General features: G+C 38.6%; 1 non-coding gene across 1 annotated transcript; it reads left to right on the forward strand.

Moving 5' to 3' along the window:
- The first annotated feature begins 6,833 nt into the window (after positions 1–6,833).
- LOC142173108 (small nucleolar RNA R71) lies at positions 6,834–6,940 on the forward strand. The gene has a single exon (XR_012702538.1). It is a non-coding gene; the product is annotated as a small nucleolar RNA R71 (small nucleolar RNA).
- The last annotated feature ends 12,195 nt before the right edge of the window (positions 6,941–19,135 follow it).

Below are 19,135 nucleotides of genomic sequence, written 5' to 3' on the forward strand. Positions count from 1 at the left end.
CAACCACATTCGCAACGAAATGGACACTCATTTATCATCCCCAACAATTCAGACCATCGGGCAAATCGATTGATACAACTAGACTGGGTCGGGAATCTATGGTGCACGTCATGATCACGGGGACCAGTCATGTCCTCCAGATAAGTTCTTCTGAGTTTCTTCTCCCACCAAATATTGGTTCAGAAAGATTTTCTCCTTTTTTCTATCTTTTATTTCTCTTCCTAAAATTTGTCTTGAAAAGGATTTTTCAAAGCTTACTACCAGAGACCGAAGGGGAATTCATCCAATGCAGGATAACACAAACAGTCTTAAAGGTCGGCCCCAGGCAATGCAATGATCGTGCCTTGCAGTTTCGGAGGAAGTAAGCTCCTAAAGGGAGTGGTTTCGGGAGTAGAAGCAGACTCCCACAGCATGTACTTAAAGAGAAAGCAGGAAGGGGGATAAATTGAAAACCATCCCCCAGCAGGCCAGAAACCCCCAGCAAGCAAGTTTGTCCACCCAACCAATTATGGGGACATAGAGCAAGAAAAAGGGGAAGAGAGGAAAAATCATCCGCCGGAAGGACACCTCCTCCCACCATGATTGAAACTAACTAACTCCTTTTTGTTTGCTGCATGAAAACAAAGGATTAATGTTGGCAGCAAAACGCAACGCCAGGGAAATCACCAAAAACCGGGGTAGAAAATTTTCCGCCAATTGTCAAAAAAAAATTCTCGGAAGAACGGGGAAACAATTTCAAATACATTTAAGTTCTAGGTCGCCCACCAGTATAATGCGGGAATACATTTAAGTTCTAGGTCGCCCACCAGTATAATGCGGGAATACATTTAAGTTCTAGGTCGCCCACCAGTATAATGCGGGAATACATTTAAGTTCTAGGTCGCCCACCAGTATAATGCGGGAATACATTTAAGTTCTAGGTCGCCCACCAGTATAATGCGGGAATACATTTAAGTTCTAGGTCGCCCACCAGTATAATGCGGGAATACATTTAAGTCCTAGGTCGCCCACCAGTATAATGCGGGAATACATTTAAGTTCTAGGTCGCCCACCAGTATAATGCGGGAATACATTTAAGTTCTAGGTCGCCCACCAGTATAATGCGGGAATACATTTGAGTTCTAGGTCGCCCACCAGTATAATGCGGGAATACATTTAAGTTCTAGGTCGCCCACCAGTATAATGCGGGAATACATTTAAGTTCTAGGTCGCCCACCAGTAAAATGCGGGAACACATTTAAGTTCTAGGTCGCCCACCAGTAAAATGCGGGAACACATTTAAGTTCTAGGTCGCCCACCAGTAAAATGCGGGAACACATTTAAGTTCTAGGTCGCCCACCAGTAAAATGCGGGAACACATTTAAGTTCTAGGTCGCCCACCAGTATAATGCGGGAATACATTTAAGTTCTAGGTCGCCCACCAGTATAATGCGGGAATACATTTAAGTTCTAGGTCGCCCACCAGTAAAATGCGGGAACACATTTAAGTTCTAGGTCGCCCACCAGTAAAATGCGGGAATACTTTTAAGTTCTAGGTCGCCCACCAGTATAATGCGGGAATACTTCTAAGTTCTAGGTCGCCCACCAGTATAATGCGGGAATACATTTAAGTTCTAGGTCGCCCACCAGTATAATGCGGGAATACATTTAAGTTCTAGGTCGCCCACCAGTATAATGCGGGAATACATTTCAGCTCTAAATTTTGGAATCAGTAACCCCACCTGAAGGCGGAAGGTTACAACAGCGACCCCCAAGCAGGAAACAAAAATCCCTAGCACCAAGAAGCAGAAGGCTGCAAAGGCAAGCGCGCGACTCAAAAAGAAGAAAGAACGCGCCTCAAAAGAAGCAGTTCGGGAGCATTATAGCAGGCCCAATATAACAATTTTGATGAAGAAAGCCATACCACTGAAGAAACCATTGAAAGGCTTAAAGAAGGGGGCCATGTCCCCAGCAGATCAAGCGCGGTGATGAAAACTGGCATTCAGAAAAGGCGAAGGACCAGTATCATCCCCCAAGTCCACAAAATAAAGGCATCAGAGGAAAGCGTTGGCCGACAAGAAAGCAAGGCAACAAGAACAAGTCGAGGATAGATGAGATCTCATGATCCATAGTCTAGCTTAGCTTCTTGTTTTTCCTTTCAGAACAATGTAACAAGGAGATCAGTGAGCGGTAGCATCCTACAGCAGCATGCAACAGCGCACAACAGCAGTGAGCACTACAGTCACACGGTAGTCCCAGCTACCAAAATTTCCCGAACTACATTGACCTGATTCCTGTTTAGCCCAGGATATTTAGGAAACCTCTGAAGCAAAGGTTCGGTCAAATCTTTTTCAAAAAATGCTTCACACGGAGTACTCGGACGAGCAAAAATCTCCCGCTTTATCTTTGCGCGAAAACCCTGCGTGTCTTCGTGCAAAGAGGGGCAGCTGTAAGCACGTGATTTTTGCTTCACGGACAATCACTCCAAAAGAAAACAAAAATAGTGACCAGTGACCTCGCTGTGCAAATTTTCAATTTTTCATGACATGTACTGCTAGTCATTTGTGGTTCGGTCCATTTTGCATTTAATCTTATCGATCAAAATACAAAGTACGTCTGTCATGGTAATCAAACCGTAATTCGGTCGTTGAAAGAAAATTCAAAATATATATATATGCATCGTTCGTTCTAGGTTGTGATTTAACTTACTTAAATATTTTTGTGATAATTGTGTTAAAATGTTACATTGTTGTTTGTTTTAATTTCATTGTTTTTATTATTTCATTTTGGTTTTAAAATTAGAAAAAAAAAACAAAAGAAAAGAGTGAATGAAAATCAGTTTGGGCCCAAGAAATGTAACAAAAATAGGCCCAAAACCGGCACACCAGTCCAGTCCAAGACCGACCTGCCCAAGTACGGACCCAAACGACGTCGTTTTAGGGACGGTTAATCTGAGCCATTCATCTCCATTGATCCGATGGCCCTTATTGGCCCTCGTGACCCGACCCATTCCCATTTTAACCGACCCCCTACTTAACCAAACGGCACCGTATTGTTAAGCTTCCCCAATCCTGACCATCAATTGTAATCAATCCAACGGCCAGGATTGAATCACCCTCCCCATATATAAACCTAACCTAACACCCCGCGCCCCCTATCCGAACCCCCCTCCACTCATCTCATCGTCTTCACCAAACACTGAAACCCCCCCCCCAAACCCTAGCAGCCGCCCTGATTTCCCTTTCACCAGAACCCGGCGGCATGAACGCCGATGACCACCTCCTGAACACCCTAGGACCCCCTCACTCTCCTGAACATGGATCTATTACCCCTAGCCTCGAATCACCTTCCTTCATCTCGAATCTTCATTTGAAGATTCGAGTCGAACCCGAACCTATACCAAACCTCACCATCTTCGTACCAGACACTCCCCTAACCTCCCTCGTGACCAATCCAGGCTTGGTTTGGTCCGAATCTACCCACAACTCCCAAAAAACCAGATCTGAAGACCCAAAACCTAGAACACGAATAGCCTTGGAATCCGGCCGGTCTTAACAGGGGTTTGAGGTCTAATAGACCTTAATCAAGGTGTTCTCGTGTGAGAACACCCTGATTAAAGTTTGTTCGGCCTCAAATGGTCGAAGCTAAGTCGGATTTGGGTCAGTTTGGTTTAAACTTTTTCAGTAAGTTTTCCCTTCTCTTTGTTTTAATTTTGATTGAGTTGTTAGCATGCTTTGTTGTGACTGTGTGTTATTGTCTGATAATTTTCTTAATTTCTTCCATCTCTGTCAAAGACCTTTTTATTTGATCGATTGTTTTCTGTGTATGTTCTGAATATATTCTGTGATATACATGTTCGATTAGGATAGTCGTCGCATAAATAATTCATATAGGTTCCCAGTAATTGAACAAAAGTTGTCCGATGCCCTTTGGGTCCCTGTACGTATTGTTTATGTGAACGATTGATTATTACCTGTTGTATTTAGTATAGTCGACTCGATAAACATCGTCGATTAGTTTTCTATAACTAATTGATCAAATGAACTAATAATGTCACATGACTGATCGAACCATGTCACTAACTGAATGCCCGACACTGTTTGAAATGGGTTTATTTGTATTGCAAAACGACTGAAAAGATTCAGCCCATGGGCAGTTCTGAATTGGAACTTTCAGAAGTTCAAAATGCCCTGATGCTGCAATGGGTTTAGGGCAGTAATAATCAGGGTTTAACAGGGGTAGTCTGGGGTTTGAAAAGAACAGAAAAGCTTAGTTTAAATGAGCTGACAAGTAGGGTACTAAATTGGGATTAAACTAATGCCAATGGGGAACAAGACACAAGAGTATGGGGTTTAAAATGAATACTTAAATGAACCCATAACTCTTGAACAAAAGGAATAAGCCAAGCGTGGGGAACAAAGGGCTGGCATCAAAAAGATGCTTAGGCGTGGGATTTAATAGGTATGGGCAGTCTGCAAATTGGCAGGATCCAGGCAGCTTGACTGCACTGGTTGTTTGGCTTATAAATAGGCCATTTCAGAACTTAAAAGTGGCTGGAAATTTTAGTCTTGAGAGAGGTCTTGTGAGTTGAAGAAAACTGAAAAATATAAGGAAATTTCCAGAAACACTGTAACCAAACACTGTCTGAAAACTACAGAAGAATTCATATTGGTCAAGCTGTCTTGGCCAAGTTCTGTTGTTTGCCCTGATTGAGCTGCTTGTGATTGTTGAACTGCTGGTGTTGCTGCATCGAATACTCTGTTATTTCTGTTGTTTCACTGCTCTTTTCTGGGATTACTTGTTTGGTGCTCGACCATCTGTTGGTTTTCTTTGTTCTGGAAACTGTTGCTGGTTGTCTGTGGACTGTGGAAAACACTTGTGGTTGTTGGTTTGTTGCTGTGTTGTTGCTGTGTATCTGTTGTTGCTGTGTTTATTGCATACTGCCCAGCTGATCATTCCTTTCTTCTTTTGTCCTCTATACCAGGTACACAACCAATACACTGTCAAATGTAATTGGAAAATTGAGCATGAATACAAAAAGAAAAGACCTGAAGTTGACTTTCATACATAGATTGTTACATTAGATATCATGTACTGTATAATAATTTTCATTCCTGTGTTGACAATAGAAGTAGCATGTATGCCCAGTGTATATCAATATAGATTAGCTGAATGATAGTTTATATATGTATGCTGATAGGTGAAAATATTCCCAATGAAATAGGTTGTATCTTGGACTTAGTTTTACTTTGTAGTATGTCCTTTAATGTAGGCCAAGCACGAAAATCGTACTCTATTAGTTAAGTTCTTTCCTTTCTGACAAACTGCTTCATATAACTGGTAAACCATGTTTTAAGACAAAGAACACAAAGACTGCAATCTCAACCTCACGAAGGTCGAGCCCAGGTCGAAACAGACCAAGCAGGCCTGCATCGAACAAACAACGGCCCAGGTCTGGTCCATCACGCATGGGCTGGATTTGGGCCCTTAATTTTTGCTCGGCCGACTGTGTACGTGGCCGTGCTTCTGATTTTGTGCAAGTACTCGGAATTCTGTATAGATAACTTGCAAGCATGTAATTAACTAGGGCTATCTACTGTTTTCAATTAGTAGAGACAAACGCAACAAGAAACGTAGTTGCTATAGGATATCCTTTTAAAATAAGGACGAGATGAGCCTCGACAAAAAATAAAGAAAAACGCACAAATTGCGGGGCCTTTGTTAAATATATATATGTTGAAGCATTCAGTCCCTAAGGTGGGTCGTTTAGCAAATCTCAGGACCCTCCCGGAATAATAATGCGATAGCCTCTTTAAGCGCGTATTTAATAATTTTACCTTCTTAAATTCGGGTGTGCATTTATGTGACCCAAATCCAAATCTCGACGGATTCGAAATGTGTTTCTAATCATGGGTACATTGATTGTGACGTGGTTCGAGATGCATGTCCATGACGTCGCAAATTCCTTTTAAAAATAGAACGAGACGAGCCTCGACAAACAAAATGTACAAAGCTGCGGGGCCCTCTAGATGCATGTATATATTAAAGTATTTAGAATTTGGGATGTGCCGTTTAACGAATTTTTACGACTTTCCCCAAAATAACAAGACGCTAGTTGCTTTAGGCGCGCCTTTAACAATTTATTTTCCTTAATTCGGGTGCACATTCATGTGACCCAAATCCAAATCTCAACCGAGTCGAGATATATCGATAACCATGGGTACATTGATGTAACGTGGTTCGAGATATATTTTCACGACGTTGCAATTCTCGTAAAAATAATAATAATGACAAAAGCGGTTAAAAGATAAAATTTGCACATGGTTCATAATTGTATTTAAAATCAGATAAATAAGCCGAATATAACAGTTAAGCGACCGTGCTAGAACCACGGAACTCGGGAATGCCTAACACCTTCTCCCGGGTTAACAGAATTCCTTATCCGGATTTCTGGTACGCAGACTGTAATATAGAGTCATTATTTTCCTAGATTCGGGATTAAAATTGGTGACTTGGGACACCCTAAATCTCCCAAGTGGCGACTCTGAAATAATTAAACCAATCCCGCCTCGATTGTCCTTTAATTGGAAAAACTCCCTTGCACCCTCGCGGGTGCGTAAAAAGGAGGTGTGACAAAGGTGTTCAGAGCATCTACCTGGTTCACAGTCACTGCCTTTTTTATAGTAACACGGTCAGATGGCCACTGCACTGCATTTTCAGAAATTTCATTTAACAATTGTAAGGCTTCATCAGTAGTTTTTCCCATTATGGAACCTCCGGCAGCTGCATCTATAACATTTCTTGATGAGGGTTTTAAACAGTGATAAAAAATGTATAGAAGCATGTGATCGGGAACTCCATGATGAGGACATTTTCTCAATAAACCTTTTAATCTTTCCCAAGCCTAATAAACTGACTCGGTGTCAATTTGCAAAAAATTATTAATATCTTGTCTCATTTTTGTTGTTTTAGCAGGAGAAAAATATTTATTTAGAAATTTCTGAGTCATCTGATCCCATGTTGTGATGGATCCTCTAGGCAAGCTACGTAACCAAGCTTTAGCTTCTCCTTTCAGAGAAAAAGGAAAAAGCCTTAGCCTAATTGCATCCGGTGATACCCCGTCATACTTAGTTGTTTCAACAAGCTCAAGAAAATCAATCAAATGACTATGTGGGTCTTCACTGGGATCTCCAATGAACTGACAAGATTGTTGAATTCTTTGGATCAAACCAGTCCTGATTTCAAAATTGTTAGCTGCCACAGGAGGTCTTCTAACACTTGATTCACAATCAAATTGATCAGGTCTAGCATAATCCCTCAGAATCATATTAGCTGGACGTGGTGCTACTTCATCAAATTGGTCTTCTGGAATTTGGGGTGGATCATTGAGAAGTACTTCATCTTGTTCCATGTCTTTTCTAGTTGTGCTATGAAAAGTTGAAGTTTGTCATTTCCTGCGCAATCGTAAAGATCTTTCAATTTCAGGATCGTATTTAAACAACTCTGTAGAAGAAGAGCGGGTCATAAACTAGCTGAAATTCCTGAGAATAAGAAAGAAAATAAAATAAGCATTAGAAAAAAAATAGTTTCCCAAATTAGTGAGAAGATAATTAATCTGAAGTAGATAATTGCCAATCCCCGGCAACGGCGCTAAAAATTTGACGAGGCCAATGTGCATAGGAATTCTTGCTCGTGCTTTGTCAAATTATAATACAGTTTAAGATATCGTCCCACAGAGATTGAAACATCTATGCTACGGATTTATATTATCTTCATCACTATTTAGGAGAATTGAATTTATGAGTGAGCGAAAGTTCTAGGATTTTTAAAGGCAAAGAACTAATTGAGTAGAAATAATAAGAAAGTGTTGGGAATCCTTGAAGCCGCTTGATAAGATTAATATAATAAGATTCAAACTCTAATACTTATTTCTCGAAAGTATAATTGCTTATTTCTAATACAATTATATTTTCTTCACTTTAAAGTAACTATCTAAAACACCTCTTCCGATTAGTGTAATTAAATAATTTACAATTAGTGATGATAAGAACAGAAATATTTTCTTGCCTGAATTGTACCAATAATAACAAAAACCTCTTTCGATTAGTTCTCGTTAGATCAGTAGACTTAATCAAATCTTTCTTTTCCGGATAAAGATTGAAATAAGTAAGACTAAAGACACTTGTAAGTAGCTGCGATTTTATTAATTTGCCCAATGACTATTTTATTTATAACTATTCGCTGCAACTTATTTTGCTTCTTCCGAATACAAAAATTAGCACAACGGTAGTTATAAAATAGAATAGTTAGATTTGGCCATATTAAATAATCAACACCTTATTACTTTGGTACAAAAAAAATGGAGATTTGGGCAGCTTCTCGGACAAGAGCATATAGAACTGAATATATATTATAGTAACTGAGCAAGCTTTTTCAAGTATCCCAACTGGAGTAGTTTACTTCATTATGGAGCAGATAAGAGTACTACTAAGATGATAAAGGAACAGAATACTTCCTAAAAGAGAAAGAAATATTAACTGCCAAAATCTAAGCTAGGGAATCCAATTAAGAGATCGACTCTTTTCTACTATTCTGGCATACCTTGCCTTACATAGATAGGCCCTATTTATAGGAGAAAATTTCAGGCAAACTAATCCTCTGTTGCGACAGTAAAAGTTGTCGTCGCGACGCTAATTACTTTATCTTTTCTTCTCATTGTGCTGCAACAATAAATGTCATCGTCGCGACGCTAATTGATATATCTTTTCTTCTTCATTGTCGCGACAAGAAAAGCAGGTGTTGGATCAATAATGGCATGACTCTTCCTTTCATTTCTTGATGCGTTCTTTTTTCTTCTTTTTTTCTTTTTTCTTCTTCTTCTTTTTTCCTTTTAAATAATCCTTCCCTGCAAGATTTGTTAGTACTTATAGGAGAGTAAATATAAATTATTCATGCTTTTTTATATTTTTATACAAAAATATTATTTATTTACATATAAAAATACATGAATAATTATACTTATCACTCTACCTCCATCTGCATTCGCGTCTTTGCATAAGGCTACCATTCTGCCTTCCGAGGTTAAGCTCTACCTCCATCTGCATCTTTATTGCATAAGGCTACCATTCTACCTTCCGAGACTAAATGATGTCTCCATCTGCATTCTTGCATAAGGCCACCATTCTGCCTTCCGAGACTAAACGATGTCTCTATCTTCATTCTTGCATAAGGCTACCATTCTACCTTTCGAGACCAAACGTTGTCTCCATCTGCATTCTTGCATAAGGCTACCATTCTGTCTTCCGAGACCAAACGTTGTCTGCATCTACATTATTGCATAAGGCTACCATTCTACCTTCCGAGGTTAAGCTCTACCTCTATCTGCATCTTTATTGATAAGGCTACCATTCTTCCTTTCGAGACTAAACGCTGTCTACATCTGCATTCTTGCATAAGGATACCATTCTGCCTTCCGAGACTAAACGCTGTCTCCATTTGCATATGTATTGCATAAGGCTACCATTCTACCTTCCGAGACTAAACGTTGTCTCCATCTGCATCTGCATTGCATAAGGCTACCATTATGCCTTCCGAGGTTAAGCTCTACCTCCATCTGCATCTGCATTGCATAAGGCTACCATTCTGCCTTTCGAGGCTAAGATCTGCCTCCAATTTTCTTCGAAACTAAGCGCTATCCCAAACACTATTTATCTCATTTCTCTTACGGGCTAAGCTCTGCCTTTAATTCGCAAGACTAAGCTCTGTCTTGCCTGCATCATACTACTGCATCCTTCATGGGCTGAAATATCGCCAACTCATCCAAAGGCGTCATCGTTCGGAGGCACCATCTTCATAGCCCGATAACACCATGTCATGGCCTGAGGATCTCTTTTGATCTCTTGCATATCATTATTCAAAGGCGTCATGGTTCAGAGGCACCATCCTTATAGCCCGAGAACATCATTTCATGGCCTGTGAATCCTTCATCATACGCTTCATGGCCCAGGACATCATGGTCCAAGGACGTCATCCTCATCGTCCGAAGACAACATTCATGGTCCAACGGGAATTTGCATCATGTTTAAACTTATGCATAGTATACGCTTGTATTCCTTCTATTTGCAGGTAAGCCGGCGAGCAACGGCTATCCCAACAGGAGCGATCCCACTCCAGTTCCCTCAGCCATATCAAACCTAACCATTCCCGTAAACTTCCCACTCACCCAGCCCTAGATGTTGTGTCCGTTCTCGAAATCGCTTCATCGGTATACTCCCCCGTTGGATCCTGAACTACATACGGCCTGATTCTTGGAAAACCAGGGACATGTAGGAACCTCAGAAACAAGTGTGAGACCTAAACCTCTTCGAACCATTTCGCTCGGTCAAAATTGGCCATCATATCTTTACCCGAAAACTCTTTCATCCTTCCCAGGTAAAGAGGGACAGTTGTTGATACCCAATTTTTCCCTATATATTTTTCAATATGCAAAATACCTTTAAAATTGCATATATATGCATATATAAGAATATCCAAAGTTTTTATTATTTTTTCCATAATTTAAGGTTTTAAATTGATTTATTTTCTCCCCTTTTATCCATAAAATCCCCACTAATTATTTCTAAAATTGTTGTTTTGATAATTCATCTATTGAATTTCTATATTTATGCCAAAATATGGCTAAGGTAATTTTTATCTATTTTTATAGTTATATTTAGCATTTTTAAAAGCTAAATTGCACATAATTGCAATATTAGCCCTTTTAAGATTTAATTATGTTTTATATGCATAAAATTGGATCCTATATTTTTAAATTTTTAATTATGTATTATAAATCATTTTAGAATTTTTAAATTATTTTTTCGAAATTATCTACTATTTTTTATAAATTAAATAGGGAAAAAACTAGCTATTTAACTTATAGCCAAATTGGATTTCAATTCTAGCCTAAATCCAATGGACCCCCAACCCAATTAAAAAATCACCAGACCCAAGCCCAAACCCAAACCATACCCGACCCAGACCTGAGTTAATCCTGGTCATTGATCAATTTTGATCAACGGCCCGGATTCACTCTTACCACAATTAACCTAAGACTTCCCTCCCTCAAACCCTCATTCTCTCATTCACTCAACCGACAATCATCTCCCTCTCTCTATCTCTGGTTCTCTCTAGAACCTTCTCTTCTCCCATCCTCTCCGATGGGCCTTGTCCACCTTCTCCAGCCACCTCTCTCGCCGGAACCATGGCCTCTCATCATTTCCTAGCCCTTGCTTCATCCCACACCGGTTTGACACTACCCTGAGGTCCTCAGGTGAACCTGGAGCAGTTCAACTCCTATTCATGGTCTTTCATGCCATTTTTCGGCCATTCATGGCTGATCGAGTAAGATCTATGACTTTTCCGGCTAAAACCCGTAACGTTCTAAGGTTTTCTCATCTTCTCTGGGTTCTCTAAAACCCTAACTCTTGAGATCCTCTGATTTCTTTTAGATCTATCTTAGATCTGTGTATATTATTAGCTTTTGTTGTTTCCCTCGAAGGTTTTTTCCGATTTTTTCTAAAGTAACACTTCGTCTTCAAGACTAGGGTTTCTTAACCTTTTTTTAAACGACTTCTCCTCTGACTTTCAGTATTATCATATGATTTTTACTACGGTTAAATGGTTTATTTAAGTTTTTCCTTTATCTGACTCATTACGTTGAAAACCCTAATTTGTTTGGCTCTAGTTTGTGATTCTGAGTTCGTCTTTACTATTCGTTCAGTTGATTTGTCTATATGTGCGATTCTCATGGATATGCTGTGATCAATTAGAGTATTTCTATGACTTTCATCCTAGTAAAGTCTTATTAAGGGTTCCGATTTGGTTCTTCATGTTTGTACTCCATTTATTGGTTTATTCATCGAAGTCTATACTATTTTCCTTAATATTAGTACTATTTTTTCGATTCTTGAAATCCTTGATTTACAATGTTGATTCTCTTATACAGATTTCCGGATATTTTTCCTATCCCTTAAAATTATTTCTTACCTTGTTGTGTGATTGACTATATTTTTAATTGATTTCTACTATTATTTTCTTAATTAGACCCTTATGTATCTAGCCTTAATTTACATATTTTGTACCTATGTTACTTAGATTCTTTCCTTATTTGTTACATGCTTTCTACCGTTGGAAAATTACTCTCTTAATTAAGGGATACTTGGCTAATTTTCGTTCTTAATTGATATTGAGTTCTATAATTACTGAAGAATTAATTCTTGCTTTATTTTTAACCAGTTTTCAAACTACTATATAAATGACTCTCTTCTACAGTCTTAACACACGAACAATAGTTTAGAGTACACACACACACACTCAAACTCTCTCTTCTTTCTCTGTTATTTGTGCTGACTGCTTGGCTAGCCGGCTGAAAGCCAAGGCTTGACTGTGGAACTCCACTTGCTTTATTTTTCTGCACTCTACTTCCTTAACTGGTATGTTCTTAATTCAATTCTGAAACTCAACTCTATATGCTCTATGGTTGTTAACCCATGTCTTTTTCTGCATTGACTTAATGGCTCGTGTGTTTAATTGCCCTTCTTGTTTACTGCTTTATTCAGCATGCTTAAGTTTTGCCCTCTCTTGTTCAAGTGTAACTAGCATGTTTATTTGAGCTCTTGTTTATTCCCCTCAACTAGTATGCCATGTTAGTGCTTGGTTACTAAGTGGCATGACTAATTATGTAGGCCCATATCCGCAACATGACTACTATGTCTTATTACTATTCCAATTTCAAGCATGACTCTCTTGTTAACACTTTGAAGTAGTAGTCTTGGTATTCTGGAGGCCAATCCATTTCTACTAGTTCTTTGTACTTGCTGGTCTATTTGCTTCTCTTCTCATCCATGTTTACATGTTTCTGATTTGGACTCTATATGTCCCCAACCCCTTACTTCCCTCCTTGTGAGTGCTGAACTGATGTTGTGTGTGTTGGCTTGTTCCAAATTGTTGTTGCTCTTGTTCCCTTATCCTTTCAAAACTATTTTCCCTAAGTCAAACTCTTCTATTGCTTTTTCCAAAACTTATTTCAAACATGTTGTTTCAAAACTGTTTCCAACTCAACTCTTTTAAATCTATATCAAGCACTCTCACATATACTATTAGACCACTAGGTTCTGCCCCCTTTTATGTGAGCCTTGCCTTGGGACCCTGGAGCTCCCTCTGAACTTGGACACATAAAAGCTGGCTTTTCCATACAGCACTTTCTGTCTTGTTTATGCAGTCTCGGTGTGAGCACTGCACTGGATTCCTTGGGGTCCTTAGGGAACTCTGACACAGCCAGATATGACAAATACTATGGAAAATCTTGGCACTTGAAGTGATTTATTACATAACTCAGGGAGGAAGTCCTAATCAGGTGCTGAAAGTTTGGGCCTATTTTCAGGCTCTCTATAGTGTAACTTTTCTTATGTAATTCATTTCAATGATTGGTCTGTAATAACTTGTTGTAAACAAGTATTGGGGTTGGATAGTGAAAAGGGGTGGGTAATATGCATGTTGTAGCATAATCCAGGGTAGAAATCATGTTCCTATGTTTACTTTTCTCTATGCGCAATAGCAGCCATGTTTAGGTACAACATGCCAAGCATGCCATGCATTAGATATCATGCTATTTAGGATTTATATGTATTGTTTTCAGCATCTCATCCACACTTAGAAATCTTGTCTATAGGGTAGATAATAACAATAAAATTAGTTATTATTATGTGATACTACCCACATAAACATGTTCTAAAATTTCATTTAGAAATCCTGCTCTTAGAAAATTCTGCAATTATGTTGTGCATCTAGAAATCCTGCTCTTAGGAAATTTTGCAATCATGTTGTGCATTTAGAAATTCTGCTTTAGGAATCCAGCATATAAATCATTAGATACCATGATTAGGTTCTCGTTCATCCTCATTCAGTTACGCTTAGCTAACTACTGATGTATGAAAAAGGAGTATCAACAGTTTCATCTTGCTTTAAACAAACTGGTAATAATCCCTGCATGTCTTTGCAATATTATAACATCATGTTTTAGGAGAAAACAATCTCCACAATGTTTTAATAACTCTGAATAACTGCTGCATATTACTTTACGCCTAGGCAAGCCTTAGGTAATAAATTTAAATAAAACCAGAACCGTCTCTGTGATTAGTGTCTAACTGTCAACCTGTTAAAGTCAGTAAGCAAGCCCAATTCGGACTTCTTTTCTGAGTCATGTAATAGATTTGGTTCTGATGTTATCATTTAGATACCATGCTTTAGAATTCTAAGTTCAAATACGGACCTTACCTGTGTATGAGTCGTGTTGTCTGTGTGCATTACTTATGGAGGTGTATCTGAGCCTTCTATCTGTTTCTGTGTTTTCCCCCTAAATGCAGTCTTATGTGTTCTTATTTGTCGCCATAGTATTTTGCCTTCAAACTTGAGGGTCTGCCTAGAACCTCCATCTTATAGGATAGGAATTATAAATTCCTCCGTGACTGATAAGAAGGGACGGGTAACAGCATGCAATAGGGGTCAAGACCAACCTTCAGTTTAATTACCTTCACGGGGCAGGAAAGGATAGATATGGATATGATGGCCGGTGTGTTAATACCACGTATAGCCCTTCTTTGAGGAGTGTCATACCGGGTATTGCATTGATGTGATCCATATTATAAGCAAACCTATGACACCCCCCTTTACATTCCCAAGTATGTTTAAATTGCAATTCTTTTCAAAATCTTGCCTTTCATTTGTCTTTTTTCAAACACTCGTGTGTCTAAACTTAAATCCCCTACTATTTGAGCCATACTTGTTTGTTTACTACTTGTATAATTTCACAAAAACTGTTTGGCCGGGAACCACACTAGTGGATCCTGAGGGGTGCCTAACACCTTCCTCTTAGGATAATTTCAAGTCTTTACCCTATCTCTGGTTACCAAACGTAGTTATAAATGAACCTTATAGGTGCCCTAACGCACCTTAAATTGTTAGGTAGCGACTCTTCAAACTGCAAACCCCCTTTCCCAAAAGGAAAGAGTTGTCCCAACCAAAATGTCATAAACCCGATCCCGCGGGGGAAAAAGGGGGCCCGACACTGATTAATTTTAAGAATCAAAACCTATGTGTTTACTTACTGCTTTAGTCCATATGGCCTGAGTCCATTCTTGCCCCTGTTTACTTCTTACCCAGCATGCCTAATATTGCCTATTCAAATTTGTAATTAGCATGTTTTCACTTTACTTGCTTATTTGCTATCTTATTTAACATGTCTACATATGAAAATAATCATGTATGACTGACTACTGTTTATCTAGCTTGCTTGGACTCTGCCTTTGTGTAATTAGCATGACTTCACTTGTTGATACTTGCCTAGCATGCCCATCTAAGTCTTTGCATGTTCTGCCTCACTCCTACTAAGCTAATTACTCTCCCTAGAATGGTTTCAACATGTTTTTGCTGTGATCTTTGCTACATGACCTGCATTCTACCTACTAGTTCTATAGAACCCCCTCAAAACTCTATGTATCCTATTGTTTGTGTGCTCCATTAAGGTGTACTCTCTATGTTCTCAATCCCTCTTCCCTTGTGTGAAGGTTGCTTGCCAAAGTACTCCTTAAAACTATTTGTTTTATGACTTGTGTTCTGATTGCAAAATTGTTTCTTTACACTTTCCACAAACTAATTTATCACTAATGGTTTTCAGAAGTTCTTTTCAGTCCTAAGACCTTTCTTTTAAACTCTTTCAATCCATTATGCACTTTCACTTGCTCCTAGAATACTAGGTCATGCCCCTCCAGTATGTGTACTGTTTAGAGACCCTTGAGATCTCTTTGAACTCTGCATATCAGGGCTGGCACTTTCACACTGCACAATAATCAATTGTTATTTGAGAAAAGTCTAGGTGTGAGCACTGCCCGGGATCCTTGAGGTCCTTAGGGAACTCTGACACACTTAGACATGAAATTGGCTATGGAACTTTGGCATTTGAGACTACTGGAGGCTTGGAAATCATTTGAGCCTACCTCAGGCTCCCTATAGATTAATTTTTGTTCTATTATGTATTTTTATTCAATTCATTGATTTGTAATAATTATTGTAAACAAATAGTGGGGTGACTAGTAAAAAGGGAGGGTAGTTATATACTGTGGGTAAAGTTGGGTAGATATCATGCCTATAGGGTCCATGTTGATTTAAATGTGTTTGTTAGATAACATGCCTATAGGATCTGCTTTGGTTTAAATAAGCTCTGTTTGCTTTACTTCCACACAATTAGAAGACATGCCTATAGGATATAAATCAGCTTTTAATAATTACGTACCATGCCTATAGAAGTTAAAATCAACTTTAATAGAAATCATGCCTATAGGGGTTTCACTTTGGTCAAATGAATTCTGCTTGCTTCACATTATGTTTGATTAGAAATCATGCCTATAGGACTTAAAACCAGTTTGGTTAGAAAATTAATTTAATTCATGTTTATTCTGAATCGGTTTAGTTAATTAATTTGTCCACTCCTTTAATAAATTTTCAACGTAGCCTTAATTAATATTACTAGAGAACATGCCTATAGGATCTAAACTGCCATCAAAAAAATGTTGTTTGTTGTTTCGTTGCATTCTTAATCAATAATAGATATCATGCTCCTAGGATATCACTATTACGCGTCTAGGCAAGCCTGTAGGGCGAATAAAACCATGTAAACTATAAAACTACGTCTTGTTATTTGAGACTGCTTACATTCAACAAGTTTAAATGAATCAGTAGGCAAGTAGGATTCAGTTGTTTGATACTTTGGTCGTAATTCAATACTGTATACTCTCTGCTCACCTAAATATCATATTCTAAGGTTTTTCTCTTAAATCCCTGAAACTGTTGTTTGAGATGTGCACTTAGTTGTTCTATTTGCGGAGGTAACAATATGAGCTTTTAATTGTTCCCTCTTTAAATGCAGTCCTAATTGTTTCGATTGACGCTTAGACTTTTCTCCTTTAAATACCTTAGGATGGTCTAGAACTACCTAAATTAGAGGTCCTAAATACCTCCAGAGCCACAAGGAAGGGACGGGTAGTGCACGTATAGGATATCTCTCAAGGTTGCTAAAACGCTTTAGGCTATGACCAAGGGGAGGGAATTGGGTAGTAAGGATATGATTGAGGAGTAATTACCGGGCATTGTATGGGTATGATCATGTAGGCTAACCAACCTAGGACCTCTCTTTCCCAACTCCCGTTGTTTAAATAAATTTACTTTTCTTTATATATGTGCAACTTGTTCAAGCCTTTTCCCTTGTTTCATTACTTGAATCATACATGTGCTTAGAATGTCAAAACATGTCTTTACTTGCAAGTACGTGCTAAAACTGTTTATTTGTTAAAATGACTAATTCACATGGTTTAAATTCGGATGGGACCCACCATTATGGACCGTGAGGGGTGCCTAACACCTTCCCCTCAAGGTTATTTCGAACCCTTACCCTAAACCTCTGGTAATGCAAACTAGTCCATGAGTTAATTGTTTAAGGTGCCTTAACGCACCATAATCCGTTAGGTGGACTCTTCAAATACCCAAACTCCAAAAGGAAACGAGTTATTTCCCCCCATGAATGTTGAAACCCGGACTTCCCCGTCAAGGGAAAAAAGGGGGCGCGACACCCTCCGTTATACTATTGGTTCATCCTTACCTGCGACGTTACAACAGTGAAGCAAAAATACCCCTCTTCCGTTAGGGCCCTCCACTATGGCCACCAGCATCCCACGTGAACTGACATTTAGCTAAGGTGGACGCCGTATGGCATGCCATTTTACTGTTCCAACCCCATTTTACCTCTCTCCACGTTCTCTCCTTCGACCATTATCTCCTCATTCATCCAACCATCATCCAAAATAAATGTTTAAATGAAAAGTAAGATCTGTTGATTACTAATTTCTGCTGATATTTAGAGGCACTTAATTTTTCATGCCCAATTTTACTAGTTTGTGTCAGAAATTTTTCTTGTTTTTGATGGGGAATTTAACTTTTCATTATGCATGTGATTCTTATTTTTTCAGTATGTCCATTTTTCGCCATAGTATGCAATGAAAAACTAAGAATCACAAGCATAATGGAAAGTTAAATTCGCCATAGAAAATAAAAAGAATTTCTGACACAAATTAGTAAAATTGGGCATGAAAAATTAAATGCCTCTAAATATCAGCAGAAATTAGCAATCAACAGATCTTATTTTTCGTTTAAAGATTTATTTTTGGGTAATGGTTGGGTGAATGGGGAAATAATGGTGGAAGAAGAGAATGTGGAGAGAGAGGTAAAATGGGGTTTGGACGGTGAAGTGGCATGCCATGCGGCGTCCATCTCAACTAAATGCGAGTCCATGTTGGACACTAGTGGCCATGGTGGAAGGCCCTAACGGAGGAGGGGTATTTTTGCACTACTTTTGTGACGTCAGGGTAGGGGTAGACCAAAAGTATAACGGAGTATATAAATTATCCTTTTCGCATAGTAGAAGGGTATTTTTGACCTTTTACCTACTTAAAATATAACAAAATCTCATATAAACTTGAAGAGAACCAATAAAAAGATAAAAAATAAAAGTTGCATTACTGATACCATGACTTTTAAAAGGATAAAGAGGGTTAACGAAGAGGTTTATGTCAATCCCAATATTAAGTATTGGTTAGCCAAAATTGACCATTAGTTTTTCAAGAAGTCTTGATAAATGAATTAAGGGTAAAACAGGAAAAAAAATTATTTTCTCTTGATATGTTAAAAGTGACAAGTAAAAGTGAATATATATTTTTAGAATACTTTACAAGTAAAAGTCAATGGAGGGAGTATCAATTACTTATTCAATTCTCTTTCTCGTTCATTTCCCAAAAATTGCAATCCATTAACAAAATTTTATTGGCAAATGATGCTCTTGCGCCTCAGGTCTCTGGCTGTTGGTATACTTAGCACTGCTCAAGAGGGGTCGTTGACCATTATCCAAGCATCTCCAAACACACAGAGAAAATGACAAAATGATCCTTTATGTTTGGGAGTAGGTTTAAAGGCGATTCTTTATATTTGCATTTAACATGTTTGGTCCTTTAAGTTTACGTAAGCTTATCACTTTTAGTCTCCACTAAATTCTAAACAAAGAGTGTTAACC

This window comes from Nicotiana tabacum, chromosome 18 (genome assembly GCF_000715075.1).
Source record: "Nicotiana tabacum cultivar K326 chromosome 18, ASM71507v2, whole genome shotgun sequence".
NCBI lineage: Eukaryota > Viridiplantae > Streptophyta > Magnoliopsida > Solanales > Solanaceae > Nicotiana > Nicotiana tabacum.